The 21,096-nt window shown below is 34.9% G+C and overlaps 1 long non-coding RNA gene across 1 annotated transcript in view; it reads right to left on the reverse strand.

Annotated features, from left to right (window-relative positions):
- Positions 1-19,227, reverse strand: part of LOC105550865 — a 30,634-nt gene extending 11,407 nt beyond the window's left edge. Inside the window, exon 1 of the long non-coding RNA XR_001007790.1 lies at positions 19,152-19,227. This is a non-coding gene — a long non-coding RNA (uncharacterized LOC105550865). The remainder of the gene's footprint in view (positions 1-19,151) is intronic.
- Between the last annotated feature and the right edge of the window lie 1,869 nt (positions 19,228-21,096).

The raw sequence follows: 21,096 nt of genomic DNA on the forward strand, positions 1-21,096 counted from the left end.
ATAAGGCCGTTGTCCCTCTATACCCAGCTGTACCTAACCTTGATACTCTGCTTTCCCAAATACCAGAGGAAGCAGAGTGGTTTACAGTCCTGGACCTTAAGGATGCCTTTCTCTGCATCCCTGTACATCCTGACCCTCAATTCTTGTTTGCCTTTGAAGATCCTTCGAACCCAACATCTCAGCTCACCTGGACTGTTTTACACCAAGGGTTCAAGGATAGCCCCCATCTATTTGGCCAGGCATTAGCCCAAATCTCATACCTGGACACTCTTGTCCTTCAGCACATGGATGATTTACTTTTAGCCGCCCGTTCAGAAGCCTTATACCATCAAGCCACCAAAGTGCTCTTACATTTCCTTGCTACCTGTGGTTACAAGGTTTCTAAACCAAAGGTTCAGCTCTGATCACAGCAGGTTAAATACTTAGGGCTAAAATTATCCAAAGGCACCAAGGCCCTCAGTGAGGAATGTATCCAGACTATACTGGCTTATTCTCATCCCAAAACTCTAAAGCAACTAACAGAATATCTTCCAGACAATGAAGAAAAGATAGGATGGCTAGCCACCGAAGAAGGAAAAATACTTCTGCCTGCAGCAAACCAATGGAAATTACTTAAAACCCTTCACCAAACCTTTCACTTAGGCATTGATACCACACATCAGATGGCCAAATCATTATATACTAGACCAGGACTTTTCAAAACTATCAAGCCGATGGTCAGGGCCTGTGAAGTGTGCCGAAGAAGTAATCCCCTGCCTTATCGCCAAGCTCCTTCAAGAGAACAAAGAACAGGCCATTACCCAGGAGAAGACTGGCAACTAGATTTTACCCACATGCCCAAATCTCAGGGATTTCAGTATCTACTAGTTTGGGTAGATACTTTCACTGGTTGGGCAGAGGCCTTCCCCTGTAGGACAGAAAAGGCCCAGGAGGTAATAAAGGCACTAGTTCATGAAATGAATGCTCTGATGTTAATGACATCGAAGGCACCCCTCCTGAGGAAATCTCAACTGCACAACCCCTACTATGCCCCAATTCAGCAGGAAACAGTTAGAACGGTGGTCAGCCAACCTCCCCAATGGCACTTAGGTTTTCCTGTTGAGAGGTGGGACTGAGAGACAGGACTAGTTGGATTTCCTAGGCTGACTAAGAATCCCTAAGCCTAGCTGGGAAGGTGACCACTTCTATTTTTAAACATGGGGCTTGCAACTTAGCTCACACCGGACCAATCAGGTAGTAAAGAGAGCTCGCTAAAAAGCGAATTAGGCAAAAACAGGAGGTAAATAAATAGCCAATCATCTGTTGCCTGAGCGCACAGAGGGAAGGACAATGATCGGGATATAAACCCAGGCATTTGAGTCGGCAATGGCTACCCTCTTTGAGTCCCCTCTCTTTGTGTGGGAGCTCTGTTTTCACTCTATTAAATCTTGCAACTGCACTCTCTTCTGGTCTGTGTTTGTTACGGCTCAAGCTGAGCTTTTGCTTGCCATCCACCACTGCTGTTTGCTGCCGTCGCAGACTCACTGCTGACTCCCATCCCTGCGGATCCGGCAGGGTGTCCGCTGTGCTCCTGATCCAGCGAGGCACCCATTGCCACTCCTGATTGGGTTAAAGGCTTACCATTGTTCCTGCCTGGCTAAGTGCCCAGGTTTGTCCTAATTGTATTGAATACTAGTCACTGGGTTCCATGGTTCTCTTCCATGACCCACAGCTTCTAATAGAGCTATAACACTCACCACATGGCCCAAGATTCCATTCCTTGGAATTCGTGAGTCCAAAAACCCCAGGTCAGAGAACACGAGGCTTGTCACCATCTTGGAAGTAGCCCACCACCATTTTGGAAGCTGCCCACCACCATCTTGGGAGGTCTGGGAGCAAGGACCCCAGTAACACAACTACTATGGTAATCTTCTATTTCTCTGTCTATGTAGTTGCATATGTGTTGTGTGTAATACTTACATAAAAGAGCTCTAACTAATTGACTTAAACAAAAATAAGCACTTAAGTCAAATGTTTAGAAAGAAAAAATAAAACTGTGATGCCTTTTAGTTCATGTAACTTTAGTAATCTTTGGGAAATAAAAACAGCTTTAAAGATTATTAGCAAAATAAAACATTTGGTCTAAATTATGCAGGTTAGATATTAGGTTTGCTAAATGCTTTAAGGTCTTAAAATTATTTTACTTTTAAAAATTGTTTAATTTATTTTGGAGCATGAGTTTCTAGATAAGGTCTGGAGACATGTGGAATTTGCCATGCTCACTAGTTATGCAAGGAGAAGAAATTTTATATAGGAATGAATCCTACATGATAAAATTTTTTCTAAAGTAAAATGACTGGTTGTTTAAAAAGAGGGATGTTTATGGAAATTCAGAAATTCCAACAATGTGTTAGATCATCTATGTAAGTCAAGAAAGAATTTATGAATGGGAATTTATGCAAAAAAGTTGAAAAAAGTTGTACAATTAAAGATGATTAGGCCTCCTAAATGTTTCATAAAATGCCACTGTGACTCTTAACTGTACAACTTCCCTGCTTTACAGCTAGGTAAGGCCTGAGACACGTGGAGTAAGATACTGGAAAGAGTCAGACCTTATCTGCAATTCTGTCTGGGTCCTAGGCTCCACACCTAGTACATAATTAAAATCCCAAACTTGCCAACGTTTTCACCAAAAGTAAAAGTCGCTAAAAGTTAATATTGTAACAAGTGGTATTATTTGGTTTTTCTGTAAATTGAATATCAGAATAAAAGCACAACAGGCTTTCTTAGAGCCTTAATCTGCTCTTTAACAAAAATTGTAAAGGGTTATAAAAGGTTTATAAAATCCTTACCTTGTGATCAAACTGATTAAGATTGTATACATTTGTCTATAAAGTTTTGTTAAGAATTGGGCTTAACATCAATAATGCTCTAATGGATCAGTGACATTTGACTTATTTGGTTTAAAAATCATGGGAAGTACTGTAAAAATAAAAATAATGTTTAATCTTTAGGTTATAGTTTTGTGAATGATATTAATATATGTTCCAAAATTGTGTGGAATTTCTAAAATTCCACACAATTTGTTTGAGTATATGCTATCAAACATAATTAAGGTTATTATGTTACTTTATTGTAGCCCACAGAAATAACCAAATTTCCTTGTTAATTGTGTTTTTAACTATAAGTATTTAAGGTCATTTCCACAGTTAATTGCTTAATGCTAATGCAGTTTCTGAAAACTTCACAAGCATGCAAAATCCTAGAATATGTCATCTTTTAAAAGGTTCATGAAAGGATGGAAAGGACCCTGAAAAACATTCTTGAATACAGTTTTCTAATAACTTCAAAATCATATAATGGGTAAAAATTTCCCATGAATTCCCCAATTCCCCAAGAGTTGGACTGGGTAAAACTTACTGAAACTATAATAAAAAGACTGAGTGATTTATAAAACTGCTAACCCAAGTATGCCAGATTATCATGCCAAATCAGCCAATATTAAAATCGTTTAGGCCGGGCGCGGTGGCTCAAGCCTGTAATCCCAGCACTTTGGGAGGCCAAGACGGGCGGATCACGAGGTCAGGAGATGAAGACCATCCTGGCTAACACAGTGAAACCCCGTCTCTACTAAAAAAAAAAATACAAAAAAACTAGCCGGGCGAGGTGGCGGGCGCCTGTAGTCCCAGCTACTCGGGAGGCTGAGGCAGGAGAATGGCGGGAACCCGGGGGGGGGGGCTTGCAGTGAGCTGAGATCCGGCCACTGCACTCCAGCCCGGGCTACAGAGCAAAACTCCGTCTCAAAAAAAAAAATCGTTTAGATATACAACTTAAATGAACTCCACAGTCTAAGTCAAATTTTCTACTATAACCCATCAGTTTTCAGTGCTAAAGCACCTAAATTGGAGAAACAACTGGTATTCAAGAAGGACATACGTCTAATATTAAGCATGAACTCATGGAGAACCAGGAAGTCTACCTTGTCCTTCCTGAGTCCTTAAAGGTTTTGTTATTTAAGGTTCTGCACTCCATGACTCATCATGAAAAAGCTAAAATAATCCAAATTGGATATATTGATGTGGTGACTTACAAATTGTGGAAATAATTTAAAACTAATGTTTGGTTCCATATTCCTGGGAAGACAATCAAATTTTCATGTACATTTGGCTACCTGATGGGCCATTTAAACTTTTATAAAAAAAAATTCATTCAGTCTTCATTTTCAATGCATGTTTTCTGGTGGTATAAAAGCTTTCCCATGCAAAAGAGCTGATGTTGTAACAGTAGATTATTATGCTATGGTATATTTTCACCAGGTAAAGAAAGCTTTCTATTGTTCATTCAGGATAAACCCTTTGCAGTCTAGAACCTGAAGACTGGATCTTCTGAGAACATCAGAGAAAGACTGTCTTTGCCATCCACATTGCAGCAAAACTTTGGAAGCTTGAACTTTGGGTTCATAATCTCACAACTGGGAAGGGTTCCTGTACACTCTTGGAATTGTACACCCATGGAAACACTTAAGGTAAAACTAACTTGTGAAATCTCCCCTCAGAAGAACATGGCATCCTTGATGTGAACAGCTTTTCCCAATATCACGGATCAAGACTTTTCTACTATCACGAGACTCTTATCTTTGAATATTGCTTATGCCTCTATGAACAATATAAGTGGAAAACGGGTCTGTTATGTACACTTATGGGGTATACTTTTATTTGTGAAGTTTTCAGCCAGCCTTATACATGGATAACCTTATACTTTGATAGATAAAAGAAGGCGGCCCAATGTAGGTGAAAAATTTTAATGGTTCATATGTTGCCTCATAATCAGTCAGAAACAGAACATTGATTCACTCCTCGTAACACACATCACAGGTTAAACAAAACATTGCCAGGAGGCCTTCACTCTTCTAGGAGGACACCATTTATTAGATCCTTTTTTCCATGGTTTAGAATAAAAGAGGAAATAATTAGAAATGTATCCCTCATAATGGGCTCTACAGCAGACTTTACTGTAAAGGCTGTGGTTACACAACCGACTTTAAATTTTCCTGTGACAGTTATGCTAAATAATAGAATTAGCTAAAGAGAAAAGTACCTGTGCAGCTGCTGGCACTTGTGGCCTATGGAGAACTACATCAAATGTCGATTACGAAAATTTCGTTGTAGAGGATTAATGAAAAGACTACTTAGTCAAGCAAGTAGACTCTTAGCTCATTTTAAAATCTACTTAATATTAGATAGTTTGACTTACAGGGACATTGGGTGTGGGTAAGGAGCATACTCCAAATTATTATTATCCTCAGTAATTATCATAATAGTCTCCCTGGTGCACTGTACTCTCTCAAAGGTTTTAAATGTTTGCATACAGCCATCTCTAGATTGTCAATTGTCTCTCTTCAAATGGAATGACAAAAGCTGAAAGAAATTTGCTGCCATGAGGCCACTATAACCTATGAATGACACGGTGAGACAGGAAACCCAAAATGATGGTAAGTGAGAGTGGCACTAAGGCCTTAAGTTTTGGTCACTTTCTCACTTAAGTGAGAACCTGTCCAAAAAGGAGGAATTTTTTAAAACAAAATTATGAGTGGCCATTGTTTTGGACTGAGCTCAAGCACTAGGCCACAACAGGCCAAACCAAACAAAATAGAGTCACTCTTGCTAAATGTGACAATCAAACTAAGACTTTAAGGAAACACATAGATCCTAGAACAGACCAGGTTTTGTTTTTCTCCTGTAAACAGAACATTCCAGCATAAAGAGGTACCCTCTACTCAGTCCTTGTTCCCTCCTTAAAAAACCCACTGTTCTACTATTTCCCAGTGGGTTTCAAGACCATATAAGTACATTTACGATGGTGATAGTAACATCAATGACGAAGGTTTTGGTCAATCGCTCAAAATTGAGAAAATGGCCAAAAAGAGGGAATTGTTCAAGCAGACTAAAGATGGCCTGAGAAGAATTCTATACTTCTATATTTGGGTCCTTGTGGATGAACCTAGCTTAATAGACAGACAAAATTCAAAATCTAACTTAGAAGTATACATGTGTAATAATAGTTAAGTCTTGGCCAATCCCAGCTGCCACATTTCAACCATTCATACCCTGCTGAGTGTTCAGACTGCATTCAAATAAGGCATACACGTAGCTGTAACCAATCCAGCCATTATGTACCTCTCTTCCAACTTCTATACATCATTCCTTATTGTTTTGTCTATACATCTTCTCCCACCATGTGGCTATGCTGGAGTCTCTGTGAATCTGCTGTGATTCTGGGGCTGCCCAATTTGCAAATTGTTCACCGCTCAATTAAACTCCTTTAAATGTAATTCGGCTGAAGTTTTTATTTTATCACAAGGCTTGGCGTTTCCCAACCCACAGGTGTCTTTGTTGGTGTACTGCTGAAATTTGCAGTTAGAGTTGAGAAAATTTGTTAAATATTTCTTACTTTGTTTATAATGAACATGTTGGTGGTCCTTGAAACAAAATAGACTCAGGTGTTTCCTCTTTCTTTGCTCCACCCTCCTCCATTTTAAGGTAGTTTTCCTCTTAAGACAGAGTCTTAAAAATCTACTAGTAGATATTCATCCCACTATTATTCAGTTCCTTTCACTAAACCATTGTTAGTGAATGTTTGTCCTAACCACTAATATTAGTCACCGACTTCTCATATAGTTATTTACTTTATTCAAGTACCAATAAAACTCCAATTTCTATTCCTCAACAAAGCACAAAAAAAAAAAAACACTAGGTCATAGTCTTGCTTCTCTCATACAAACAGGTATAGAAAAATCTATGCTTCTTTAACTTATACTGATCTTCCATACATTATTTCCAGATCTAACATCTCTAATACTTTCTTAATTTAGTAAATTTTTTATGCCTTTTTTTTATTAGAAACTGAGAAACAGAGGAAATGACTTAAAAGTACCTGGCAAATCATAGAGCCGAATAGAGTATGATTTGTTTTCTTGAAATTTATAATTTTGATGCCTTTTCTCCCCCTCTGAACTCTAATCTTTAAAAAATATATGTGAATGTGAGTGAGTTATTTATTTCACAAGTAGCAGTAGATTCTTCATCTTCCCTGAGAAGTTATGGATTCCGACTTTCATGATTCATTTTTATATCTGATCAGAAGCAACCTACATTTGACAGCAGCCCACTCAGACCTAGAGAAATAAAAACTGAAGAGGTTTATAATTATTACCACGTAAAGAAATATTATGGAGGTAACTTATGCCATCTTGGGTTATAAACAGTGACTACATTTAAGGATTGATTAAAATTTCATGATTGCTCACTCATTAGAAAACTTGCTTAGAGGAAGTTTCACTCTAATTGGCAGCTATTATGAGCTAAGAAAAAACAACAATAAGAAATCTTGTCTCTGAGAAGTTTGGAAATTGACATAAAGATTATGAGAATGAAATAGTTACTTAGACATTTTCATCCATTGCATTTGAGCAAATTAAAAAATGACTGCAGTGTAACTCAAAGGTTCCATTTGGAAACTCAAAACTTCATATACATGTTGAAGAATTTTAGAAAATCATGATATATTGGTGATAGAAATAAAGTATAGAAATTTAATTTTTACCATAAGATAATTGGGTGAGCAAAGATTCTTGAGTGGAAAAACAATGTTTTGCAAAAGTCACAAGAGAATAGTAACTTCACAGCATTGGTTAAAAATATTTATGTGCTCCAGGTAAACACAGTGTTACTTTTCTCTCCACTCTTTTTATTTCTCATATTTTATAACAATATATTTCCATTGTTTGTTTGATTCATTTAATTATTCATTCATTTATTTATTGATAACTATAGAACTATAAAAATCCCAGAGGCCAATAGTATTGTCTGTCAGTATATACCCAACAAAATGCCCTTCTAATAGGCTGTGCATGTTTAGTATTTGATAAACGTGTCTATTACTTAACCAAATTGTACACTTCCAAGAAATAGACATCTGTGTGACAGTAAGAAATTTATATTAAAGATAAGACAAAATGATTTCTATTATACATGTAGTTCTAAGTAAGTGAATAATGTTCCAAGTCTGTAGTTTCAGTGTCCACTTATAAAAACACATCATGAGTAGAGACAGTCATCCCCATGTAAGGAGTAATTTTCTAATTATTCAGAAAGAATAATTAGCTATTTTTGGGTTGTTGAAAAAAATTCAGATTGGGATTACTGAAAACTCTGTATTCTACGTCAAAACAGACTTCTAGTCAAAACAATCAGATGGCAAAACAGATTACAAGTAAATTAATATAATCTACAGCTGTAAAGATAAACAATAATAAAGTAAGTCAATATTTTCAAAGGAAGTCAGTACTACAGAATAGAAGAGTATACATATTTTTATATGAAATAGCATTCCAGCTCTAACGATTGATTTCTTGTTTATAGAGAGTTTCTCTAATGTATTTAATCACACAATGGAGACAAGGAAATATTTTTGTTTAATCCATTGATTTTTAACATGAATAAAGTCATTTTAAAATTAAGTTATTTCTTTAATATCTAAAAAAGCAAGAGATTAGTATGTCTTTCCACAAAAATATCGGCAAGACAAAAATACTATTGATTGTCTAATTGCTGACTGAATAATCCTTAAATTTTGAATGAAATCAAGAATTATAGTTGCAAGATCAGAGGCATTGCAATGCAATAGATTGTGAAAATGTGTTATTTTGGAGAAGACTTAATTCAAAGTTAGGTAAATCACTGGATGAAAATGCTAGGATGAGTTATTTCCGTGAGTTTAGTGAGGATACCAATTACCAGGCTTAATTCTCTTATTATTTTTATAAGTCACTGTTCCTTTGTGCTGATAGAGAATAAATTTCCCATTCTGTAGTCTTCTTGTCTACAACATTAAAACCTATCTATTCTCATTTGTTTTATTATCCCTATAGAAGCCATGCAAAAAGGGACTAAAGTCAATTTCTATTTAATCTATCTTGCTGTAAAAACAAACGCTTGCTTGACAAGCAACCTAGACTGTTATCTCTTGCAGACACTATAAAATCCCCATACTTAGCAGCTTGCAGGGATCAGAATAGAAATATCATACAACAAATTCCATGTTTGTAGGAAGATGAGTTTCGATTATAATAAATGTAATGTCTACCACCTAAGACACAGAATATTAACAGAAAACTATGACTCAAGGGAACAGTACATAGGAATCAGTGTATAACAACAGCCATAAAATATAATAAGTATTATTATGAAAAAGAACAAAGTGACATCTTTTAAATTAAGGATTTTACAGTGCTATCAAATCAAGATATTCAGTTATTATTTTAATTCTATGGTAGAGGAATTCCTTATCCTAATTGTTATAAATAATATTTAATGATAATTACTTACAAACAACGATTCGGCTTTATATGTATTTATGTAATTACACATTAAGTGATTAATAAATATAATTATTAATTAAGTGATGAGTTATCTCTCTGATGAGGGCAATAAAGAGGCCACAAATACCAAACTGTAGAACTATGAAATAGTATATAAAATATATATATTTTTTATAAATGCCTTAATAACCAAGACTAGCTCATTTTTGGTGAGCTGTTTTCCTTTCAGTATGTTTTTAGTTCTAATAATGCCTTATGAAACATATGGGGGCAAAGGTAAGGGATGGGAAATAAAACTCTTGACCTACTAACAAAGTCTTACATTAAGGAATAAACTACTAATTTGCTCATCAGACATGGCTGTGGGCATCAGACAGAAAGACCCTGCTTGCAACACATAGGTGAAATATTCATCCCCTTTGGTGACTCAAAAGCATGGTTTCAGAGGTTCTGGACAAAATAATAAATCATCATGCATCATGACATTTTGAAATTAAAAAGTAAAAGATATGTGCACTATTTCTTAAATTAATGTAAAATGTTCATAGCTTTTTTGAGATCAAATTCTTATTACATTTTATTAACTTATCTAATAATGTATGAGAGTTGAATGCTTGTCCTTAGCTAAGTTATAATAAAAGGACATTTTAAAACTGTACATCAGACATGCTTTTTCTATACCATGTAAGTTAGTATAATTCATCTTAACTATACAAGAGTAATATAATTTAAAGAGCTGAACTTTTGTTCTTCATGATCATTTCATTGATTTAGGAAAAATAGCTTAGAAGAAAACTGGGGAGTCTGTGATACACTGATGACTATGTGAAATATATTGTGCTACATGGATTCCTTTGGGTGAAATTATCAATTAGATTATTTTAACAATTTAAGAAGCATTGATTTTTCCCTAATATAAACTTAAAGAATTATGATTTTCTTATAATTAAATCTTACTTACAAAAGCAATTCCATCTTTCTCTGTTTCAGAAAGAGGCATAAAATTAGCTATTTCTTACACACCTGTTTGTGTACGTCTGTGCATGTGTGCAAATAGGGAGGGATGAGGGAGGGAGGGAAAGGGAGAGAGAGAAAGAAAAACGTTGTATCACCATGACATTTGTTTTCACTTACTCTAAAGGGAATTCTTCATCTGTTCTAGTATTTGGACTCAACTGATGCTAAGTTTTTGGTATATTGTATATAATGTTACTTGACACTCAAATATACAACATGTATGTGACACACAGAGCTCTCTCGCATCAGGTAACACTGGACTAATGATTACTGGCTCCTCGGTATTTGTTGAATGCAGTAGACTTTCTTCGTTGGAGCTCTTGAGCTTTTATGCCCATCCCTGTCTTCGTCATGCTCTTCCCCAGGTTCCCTACTTTGCTCTTTTACTCTTATTACTGACAATTGTCTCTGAAGAAATGTCGTCTTATCAGTGAGACCTTGTCTGACTACCATTTCAGCATACCTTCCCCAACCCTCTATTCAGTAGCTCCTTCATCTGTTTTGTCTTTTTCTACGAACTTTCACCACTACAACTTTTGGATTTATGAACTATCTTCTTCCTACTGCAACACTAGAGTGTAAGCTTCATAAAGGCAATGTTTTTTGAATGAAATGTCTTCACAACTCACAATAAAGTTTGGCAAACTACATAAGTATGTTTGAATGAATGACTGAATTGTATCCAACTTATGCAATCAATTTTATTATTTTATCATCTCAGTTCATATGTGAAGAGTTATTCAACCTTCTCCGTGTACCCTACATTTTACAAAACTCTTTGCTTATGCTTCAGCATGTTTGAGTCATTTGCCTCTTATCTCAATTCGAGTCCTCTTCTTCACGGGCTCATTTCGGCAGTAGTATTTTCCTTTGAGCTTACTTCTCTTTTCCCTGAGCTACAAGGCTTCATTTGCAGCTCTCTGCAAGCATTTCTGTCTTGTTTTCCTTGAAATGCTATTCTTTTCAACATCAATAAATTTACACTCAGTTGTTGTCACAGTTCATTTGCTGTTGTCTCCCTGACATTTCAGCTATATTTCAAACTGTTTTGCTAATTTTCACTTTGCACTGTTTTTGCAATCATATGTAGATGAGGTGTGAGAAGATAAAGTGATAAGTGCATGGCTCAAGTGAAATCCTAGGGAAGCAGCAATTTGAATTCACATTACCATTTGACCATGTCTGTCACATTAGAGAACATCGGTTTCTAGAATTTTCATTCAATATTACAATCAATTTGGTTTTTCAGAAGCCAGTCTAGAGCACTCCAAATGTATTTTTTAATGTTACAATATATTGTGCACAAGGTCAAGCTGAGCAAAACTCAATAAATTCAATGATCCTTTTTGTTTCTTCTCTTTCCCATTACATTCTGTTCAATAAACTCTTTTTCCACTTTAACTCTGAAACCTCCTCTAAAGAACAGCACATGATGTTTGGAGTAGTTTCAATGCATTCTTTTGGTTAATTTTAGAATTATTCTGTTTTCCTTAGCTTCTGGAATTTAGATTCAACTTTGACTAACATTGAAGATGACTGACAAGCTGGACCACATCCCAAAAGATTTCAAGACATTACTTCAGAAATATCACCATTTGATGCTAGGATCTTTTCATTACACATTTTTTTTTCTCTTATTCACATCTGTGTAATTATTTTTCAAAGAGTTATTAAGTGGGTACCATGAGTCTACATCTACAGATTTTTAAAAAGAGCAATATATCTGTAGCTCTCTCTTGTGCTATTAAGCAGTGGTCTTTAGCTTTGTAGCTGACTTCTAACTCTAAATGTTACTACATTTTCAAGATGTTTCTAAGTCAATTACTCCCTCACACACAACAAGCAACACACTGTCCAAAATTTGTAAAAATATCTTCTTGAGCAGTCTTTATTTTTATATTTCTTCCAACAACTTTTAAGTGAGAATCACCCTGAGTCTCAGATTTTTATTTTATGACTAACAGAATTATGACTATGAGTATTTGTTCAGTTCACTTGCAAGTATTTCGAGGGTCTCCCCAATGTAAAGCAATATATTTAAGCTGCAAGGATGTAAAGAATGATTATACAGGATTTATGTTCCCAAAGAGCATAAGGAATAATTGGAAAGATAAGAGATTTTCAAAGAAAGAAAAAAAAAAAAAAAAAACAGGAAAAATTAAAGGTACAGTATGTAAAATGTCCAATAAGTGATAATACTAATAAGTGTTTTAGGAGTTCACAGAGAGAGATCATGAAATGACTGAAAACTCAAAATAATTTTCAAGTTACACGAGGGGCCAAGCAGAGTGAGAAGGGCATCTTCAGGAAAGGGAATGGCCTGGCACAATTGTAAGAGCCAAGCTAAGTGAGTAGACTCGAAGGAGAGTTGCATTTGAATAAGCAGAAAGTAGCGAAGCAAGCATTGGAGGCAGATTGGGGAAAATGCAGTATGAAGACTGTTTATAGTTTATTCAGAGGGTAATAGTTAGAATAGAAAGTTTCTATTAAGATAGCCAATGAGATAAATCTGTAGAGATAATTAGAACTACATGTTTCTAGATTCTTATTGATTCTGTTTTACACCACCCAAAATCTTTTTAAAATAGAAATTAAGCCACATGTAATCACTGTTCCAAAATCTACAGTTTTAGAGTACTTTTGAAACATACAAGGAGGATGTCTGTGTGAAGGGGCAGCCAGGCAACAGTGCCAATGCCCATGAGTGTGAGAAGGATGTTCACAATGAGGGGTGACCTGACGTGAGATGTAAGAGCTTAAACACGGTAAGGAGGGTGTCAGTGCTGTAAAGGCAGCACATTAAACAGTAACAGGAGATTGTTTATATAGGATATAATTCAAGTAAATAACAATATATTAAGAGAATTAAAAGGCAAGATTTGTATCGCCAGAAGGGAGTTATAATTATGGAAATTTTTAAAAATGAAATATTTGTTGCAGGAAAATGGATGTAAAGTCATGGATTTCTTTTTCAGTCTTTCTTCCTCCTTTCCCCTCTTCCTCTTTCTTTCCTATTTTTTCTTTCTCTCTCATCCAATAGTAATGAGGCACAGCTAATACATAGACTGGTCTTTAAATATTATTTCCCACTAAAAGAAGATAATCTGTATGGATATATGACTGATTTGATGGCCGGGGCAGTATAAGATGTACAAGTACAAGAAGAGCTTGCATTGAGTTTGAGCAGAATGAAAAAAAAGAGCTCAAAAAATGATGGAGATATGCCAAAAGGTCATGGGAGCTAGATTGAAAGGATTTTCACTGACCAAATTTGGTGCAATTTGAGTATTAATATATATAATGGTAGGAACATTAAAACCATTGAATAAAATGGAAAACCAAATGTTTTCATAAAATCAATTAACTATTTAAAAATTGATGAACAATATAGTCAGCTCTCCATATCCATGGATTTTATATCTATGGATTCAACAAATCAATGATCAAAAATATTTGAAAAAAGATTGTTTTTCACCTGTATTGAATATGTACTGACTTTGTTTGGCATTATTTTCTAAACAATATGGCATAACTACTATTTTTATAGCATTTATATCAGGTATTATAAGGAATATATTAATAGATATGATTTAAAGTATACAGGAGGATGTTTGTAGATTATATGCAAATACTATGCCATTTTATATCAAGGACTTGAGCTTCCATGGATTTTGGTGTCTGCAGGAGGTCCTGGAATCATTTTTCTTAGATATTGAGTGATGATTGTATTTATATAGTTTCTAATACTGATTGATCACCAGGGTAAAGTTAGTGACTTCACAGGAAAAAACCTGGAACATAACACCTTATTTAAATGATGAAAGTGGCCACCATCAGTAATGGAACATGTCAAATTCAAGTACCAATTGGATGCAATAAGAAGAAAACATCGCTTCTATAATAATACTCCCTAGAATGCATAACCTGAATCTAATTATAAAGAACATCCCATAAACCTAAAGTAAGGGATGGTCTATAAAACAACAGGCATATAATTCTCAAATGTGTCAAAGTCATGAATGTCAAAGCAATACTGAGTTCAAGAGAAAAGAAGCCTAAAGACACATGACAACAAAAGACATCACAAAATTCTGAACTAGATTCTTTCCTTATATAGGACATTATTAGAGAATCTGGCAAAACTTCAATGAGGTATGAAATTTAGGTGGTAGTAATGTGTCAATGTTATTTTTCTTATTTTGATGCTTTGTATTGCGGTTATGTAGGAGAATGTCCTGTGTGTGTGTGTGTGTGTGTGTGTGTGTGTGTGTGTGAAATGCGTACTAATGTGTTTGTGATGGGAGGTCTTTGTTTGTGCAGCTACAGCAGAGTACCACAGACTGGGTAATTTATGAAGAACAGAAATTTAGGGCCAAGCGTGGTGGCTCATGCCTGTAATCCCAGCACTTTGGTAGGCCAAAATGGGTGGATCATGAGGTCAGGAGATCGAGACCATCCTGGCTAACACTGTGAAACTTTGTCTCTACTAAAAATAGGAAAAAAAAAATAATGTCAGATGTGGCGGTGCCTGTGGCCTCAGCTACTCGGGAGGCTGAGGCAGGAGAATGGAACCCGGGAGGCGGAGCTTGCAGTGAGCCGAGATGGCACCACTGCACTCCAGCCTGGGCGACAGAGCGAGACTCCGTCTCAATAAAACAAACAAACAAACAAACAAACAAAAACCAGGAATTTATTTTCTCACACTTCTGAAGACTGGGAAGTCCAAGATTAAGGTCCTAGGAGGTTTGGTTTTCTGGTGAGAACTGTTCTCTTCTTCCAAGATGGTTCCTGGATGCTGTGTCCTCTGGAGGGAAGAACACTGTGTCCTCACATGGCAGAAAGTAAAAAAGCAACCAAGCCAAAAATGGCTTGAAGCCTGTTTTGCATGGGCTTTAACTACTCTCCAAAATTCATGTGTTGCAATGTGATACTATTAACAGGTGAGGCCTTTAAAATATGGTTAGGCCATGAGGGTACCTAGACTTTGGAGAAGACATGTTTGAATCATAACAAGTCGTAATAGAGTATTAGGACATAGGTAATGGCTAATCTTGAGAGTTGAGTCTCAGGACAATAAACACTATGATATCTAGTGATGCACCTGAATAACATGAATCATCTATTCATAGTATACAAACATTTACGGGATTTTTTCTTTGTACAGTTTTTTACATTGTTTTTAGAAACTGCACTGCACTTCTGTTTCCACACCTTTACAGTTTGGGCATGCATAAAATAAAATTTGAGGATTTTATTTTGGAACTAGAATGAGTTACTACTGTTATTTAGGCTGGTTGTGAATTGTTTAGACTAGACAAATTGACTGATCACAACTAAGTTTACCCTTTACTGATAGTCACACAAAAGTCTGTAGTTGGATTACATGTACCGACTGCGTATATCCCATTTGTTTCAGTGTATTGAGGAAGAGAGATTATTCAATCAGGACATTTATTATGTACAAGTCATTAAGATTAAGAATTTTTAACACTAATCTTTGAGAGAATTTAAAGAACTTGCTTTTCACAAAATGTTTGAAAAGCCAGGTAATGTTATTTTTGTTATCGGTTGTCACAAATCTAAAGTTTTCTGACTTACTTCTCTTTCATAAGTCACGTTCTACCACAAATCAGGTGTCGATGAGTCTCATCATTGTATTTACCAAGCCATTATGGTTTTGCATAATGGAGATTTAGAGAATATCATATATAGTAATGCATGGAGAAAAAAGAAAGTTGAGGAAGTTTAATAACCCCTTCTTGTCTCAGTAGCTGCAGAGCCAATACAACTCAGCTGTGAGAATTCAGTCATTGATTATTGCTTATAATATGACTTTTCTCTCTTTCCCCCATGAGATTTTCTATTGATATACAAAAATCCATTTTTATATTCATTGAATGCTTACAAAATAAAAAATACTCTGTGATGAACTATAATGATGAAAAGTCCATCAGATAAATATAGATGTTGTTCTAAATACTTTGAGAGGAAAAAAATAGTTTTGTGAGTTTAAGCTAAGAATATATTATTTTCAAATGATAGAATTAATCATAGTTACATGGTATATAGGATGAATCTTAAAGACTAGATAGGATATTAAATGTAGATTGACAGAGATTGGCATACTAAGATATGAAAATGATAAGAATAAGAAAATCAATTTGAGAAAAAAATTGGTCAATCACCAAAATATGGGAAGAGTTTGTATTTCACTTTGATTGGTAGAGTTCTTGAGGACCAATAGGAACTATGTACAGAAAGCAATATTCTGAGCAGTGTCTGGAAGGGATTGAATGCTAAATTGGGGAGTTTAAACTTATTCTAAAGACTTCTGGAATCTATTGATGTGACACAATCTATGTTCTATTTCAGAAGGATCAATTTGGCATCTATAAAATACTCAGGAAAAGGAATACAGTAGATGAGGAAATAATTGGGATGCTATTGCAATAGTTTAAGTGTGAGACACTGAGCCTGAATTAAGTTATGAAAACTGTCAATAAAGAGGATGTGTCAGCTAAAATGCATCACAAATATAAGATAGGCAGGACTTGGCAACTGCTTCGAGGTAAAACAGAAGTAAGAGGGACTTGTCAAAACCATACAATACTCTCATACCCAAATGCCTAGCAGAATGGTGACACTACTAAGAAAATTTGCTTTAAAGTAGAAAAATTTGGGGAAAGAAGACAGTGAATTAAGTTTTGAATATTAATGCTGATTTAGTAGTCCTAGAATATAATGTTCTGGCTGCTTCTCATATCTAGCAATGATCATTTACAGCTACAACCCCTCTGCCCCTCCCAAGTCTAGAAAGATGTGAGTTGCAAGCTGATTTCCATAAGAGATGATGGATTGCCATAGACTAATCCAAACTTCTCAGTAGTTAAAGCTGATAGTGGGTTGGCTAACTGCAACTCAGACATCAGACATTCTCATTTTGGAATTGAAGAGAGCTACTGAAAATGCACATTTTTAAGCTACTGTAGTGTATAATGGTGTTATTTTAGATATTATGCAAAATATGCTGTTTCTTGAAAAAAAAGTTACCTTTACGGATTAGAACTTAAATTTTTTCCATTAGCAGTGTTAGTTTTTGCACTGGACTTTCATAATTAAGAGGTTTGGAGGAAAATTTTTACATTACTCCTGACTTTTAATAATATTAAAGGTCAGGGTGGGTTTGCCTTTGGATTATAGTTATATACACAACTTTAATTGGAAAATATGGAAACACATATTAGTAGTATATTTTATCAGCCAATTAAAGACTATCCTATCATTTCACTAAATGAAAAATTCAGTCAGTTTTGTTTCCAAGGCTATTTTCTCAGACATTGCTATTCGGTCTTAACTGCTGAATTTTCTGTTATGAAAACAGTCTTATTTTCTTCTTACCCATTGTTGTAGAGAGGAGGATACACACTTTAAAAGAAAATCTAAGAAAATATTTAAAATTATTTCTCAAAACCTAAATGTTTTCTTAGTAGTTATTGTAGAATATATGAACATATCAAAACATAATAGAACAATAAAATTTGGTAATTGTAAGCTTCTTATAATGGCAGGTTAATTTTTTTTGTTTGTTTTTTCCCTGCTACACATATTTAAACAGCATATAATTAAGAACTTTATCATATTGGAAGTTAATCATTCAAATCTGGCTTATTCAAATGGTGGGTAAGTGAATGATTACATCTATAATATTTGGAAAGTTAAACATTTTGCATGTGTTTCCTCATTTAAAAAATAAAAATAATAATAGTAAATATTGCAACTCCTCATGAAGTTGCCATAATTAAATTAGATTGTATAACACATATGATAATGCTAGATAAATAGGAAGTAAACAGTTAATTCTAATTGTTACGCCCAATATTGTTGCTCTTGTAGTTGATGTTAACATGACATATTATTCAGGTACCATATTTCTGAGTCTTTATAAATTACCTCCTCTATTTTTCCATCAATATCTATTAGGATTTGATCTATTGTGACCTACCTTTTAAATAATACTTGAAAGTATACTCTCCTTTCCATCAACACTCTTGCTGTTATTGTATAGTCTGTAACCTTTTACAGGTATTATGGAGAGAGTCTTCCAACTCTAACTTGCATTTATCCAAACTTGACATACAGTTTTATATTTCCACACCATTATCCAAAAAGAATATTAAAATATCATCATTTAGACTCTATTGTATTATCCTCTACTGATTCTGCCCAATCCAGAAGAATACATATAAAAGCAGAAAATATAGATATATTTTAACTCTCTTTATACAACATGAAAATATCATGTTATTAAAAAAACTCAACCATTTTCTTTGAAATAAAATGTATCATTGTGAGATTCTGATACTAATGTTGATATCCAAAAACTTAATTTCAAATATTTTAGAATAAAAATGGTGGAATAAAAACCTTGATTGTATCAAAATGGTAATATCAAAACAACATACGCAAATCACTGTATTCCTATCTTTATTTAATGTGCTAAGGGACGCTTCTCCACTGAAGAAAATTCTGTTTATTCATCAAGATTCGACTTCAATATCACTTTCTGCACAGGTATTTTCTGACTAACCTAATATTTGACAGTGCCCTCCTTTTTGTCCTTGCCCCAAATTTTAATTTACCATTAATATGTAAAACAGTACATTATATTTGTAATTAAATCTTACACATTTGAAGTAGATATAATTTACTGCATTTTGAATAATACTTGCCACAATGTATATGCTTGATGAAATGAATATTGAATTGATAAACTTACCAATTGTGGAAAAGAATTTTTCCCATAGTAGAAGAATCAGAATAGGCAGATTGTAATCCTGACCCTCTATGGCATTTCAGAAAGGGTTTGAAGTCATTTATCTTAATTTTTCTCTCCTGCCTTCAGTCTCTGGTAATTGAAACTCCAGAGTGTCTAGGTAGAGGGTTTTCTCTCAGCTCTCATGTCCTATCATCCCAAGAACTCCCTGGAATAGAAAGAACCTCAAATACATCTTACAGGTTTTTCCAATTTCCTTTACCTTGTCCCTTGCCTTTGGGGTAAGGAGGTCTTGCACTTGGATTAGTTCCCGCAAGTCTCCTGGCACATCTTTCTCAGCTTTCTTTTCTGTTCCCCTATGAACACACTTTCACCTAAGTTATATAAAAGGCCCATGAGCAACTGGTTCTGCCAGAGGAGCCCTTCTAATACCTTCTAATAGCCAATCTGGCTATCTGGCCTGCGCACACATGCGCGTGCGCACACACACACACACACACAACTATCACGAGTTTGTTAAATGTTAACTAGCTTCTACTCCCCCTTCACCACTCCCCTATCTGACTTAATGGGTGAAATTCGTATGAAGTTCTGTGAGGTCTGAGAGCCCAGTCTTTCATGACAGTTGTGTCACATTTTGGAGTTCAGTTCGTTCAGGAATAATTGTGGCCTCATCTTTCTGATATGTTTTGTTTTTCAAGTATATGTTAATACCAATGGCATTCTTAAATAGGAAAAACAATCCTAAAATTTATATGGAAATTCAAAAGACCCAGAATAGTCACAGCTATCCTAAGCAAGAGGAATAAACCTGGAAGCATCACATTGCCTGACTTAAAATTATGCAACAGAGCTATAGTAACCAAAAATGCATGGTACTGGCATAAAAGTGGATACATAGACCAATGAAACTGAATAGAGAACCTAGAAAGAAATCCACACACTTGCAATAAACTTATTTTTGACAAAGATGCAAAGAACATATACTGGGGAGAAGATTGTCTCTTCAATAAGTGGTGCTGGGAAAACTACATATTTATATTCAGAAGAATGAAATGAGACCTCTACCTTTCACCATATACAAAAAATCAAATCAAAATAGATTAAAGACTTATATCTATGACCTCAAACTATAAAACTACTGCAAGAAAACATTGGGGAAAATCTCCAACATATTGATCTGGGCAAAAATTTCTTGAACAATACCCCACAAGCACAGGCAATCAAAGTGAAAATGGACAAATGGGATCAAATCAAGGTAAGAAGCTTCTACATATAATAATGGAGTACTATTCAGCCACAAAAAATAAAGAGATCTAGTCATTTGCCATTTGCAACAACATGGATAGAACTGGAGATTATTTTATTAAATTATATTAAATAAAATAAGCCAGGAACAGAAAGACAATTATTGCATGTTCTCACTTATTTGTGGGATCTACAAATCAAAAAAATGGAACTCATGGACATAGAAAGTAGAAGAATGGTTACCAGAGGCTGAGAAGGCTAGTAGGGATATGGGGCAATGGGGAGGTGGGGATGGTTAATGTGTCCAAAAAATAGTTAGAAAGGCTGAATAAGGCATACTATTGATAGCATAGTAGAGTGACTATAGTCAATAATAATTTAATTGTATATTTTAAAATAACTTCAAGAATGTAATTGGATTGTTTGTCACTCACGAAATAAACACTTGAGGGGATGGATACCCCATTCCCCATGATGTGCTTATGTCACATTGCATGTCTATTTCAAAACATCTTATGGACCCCATAAATACATGCACTTACTGTATACCCACAAATTTTAAAATAACTTGAAAATTAAAAATATAAAATAAAAATAAATGAACTTCATATATAAAAAATAAACTAGATGTTGTAGTTTATTAATCTTTTGCTAATCATAAGGTTAAGACAGATGGTCTCTTGTTTATATTATTAAACTT

The sequence above is a fragment of the Mandrillus leucophaeus genome, unplaced genomic scaffold, assembly GCF_000951045.1.
Source record: "Mandrillus leucophaeus isolate KB7577 unplaced genomic scaffold, Mleu.le_1.0 Scaffold5, whole genome shotgun sequence".
Lineage (NCBI taxonomy): Eukaryota > Metazoa > Chordata > Mammalia > Primates > Cercopithecidae > Mandrillus > Mandrillus leucophaeus.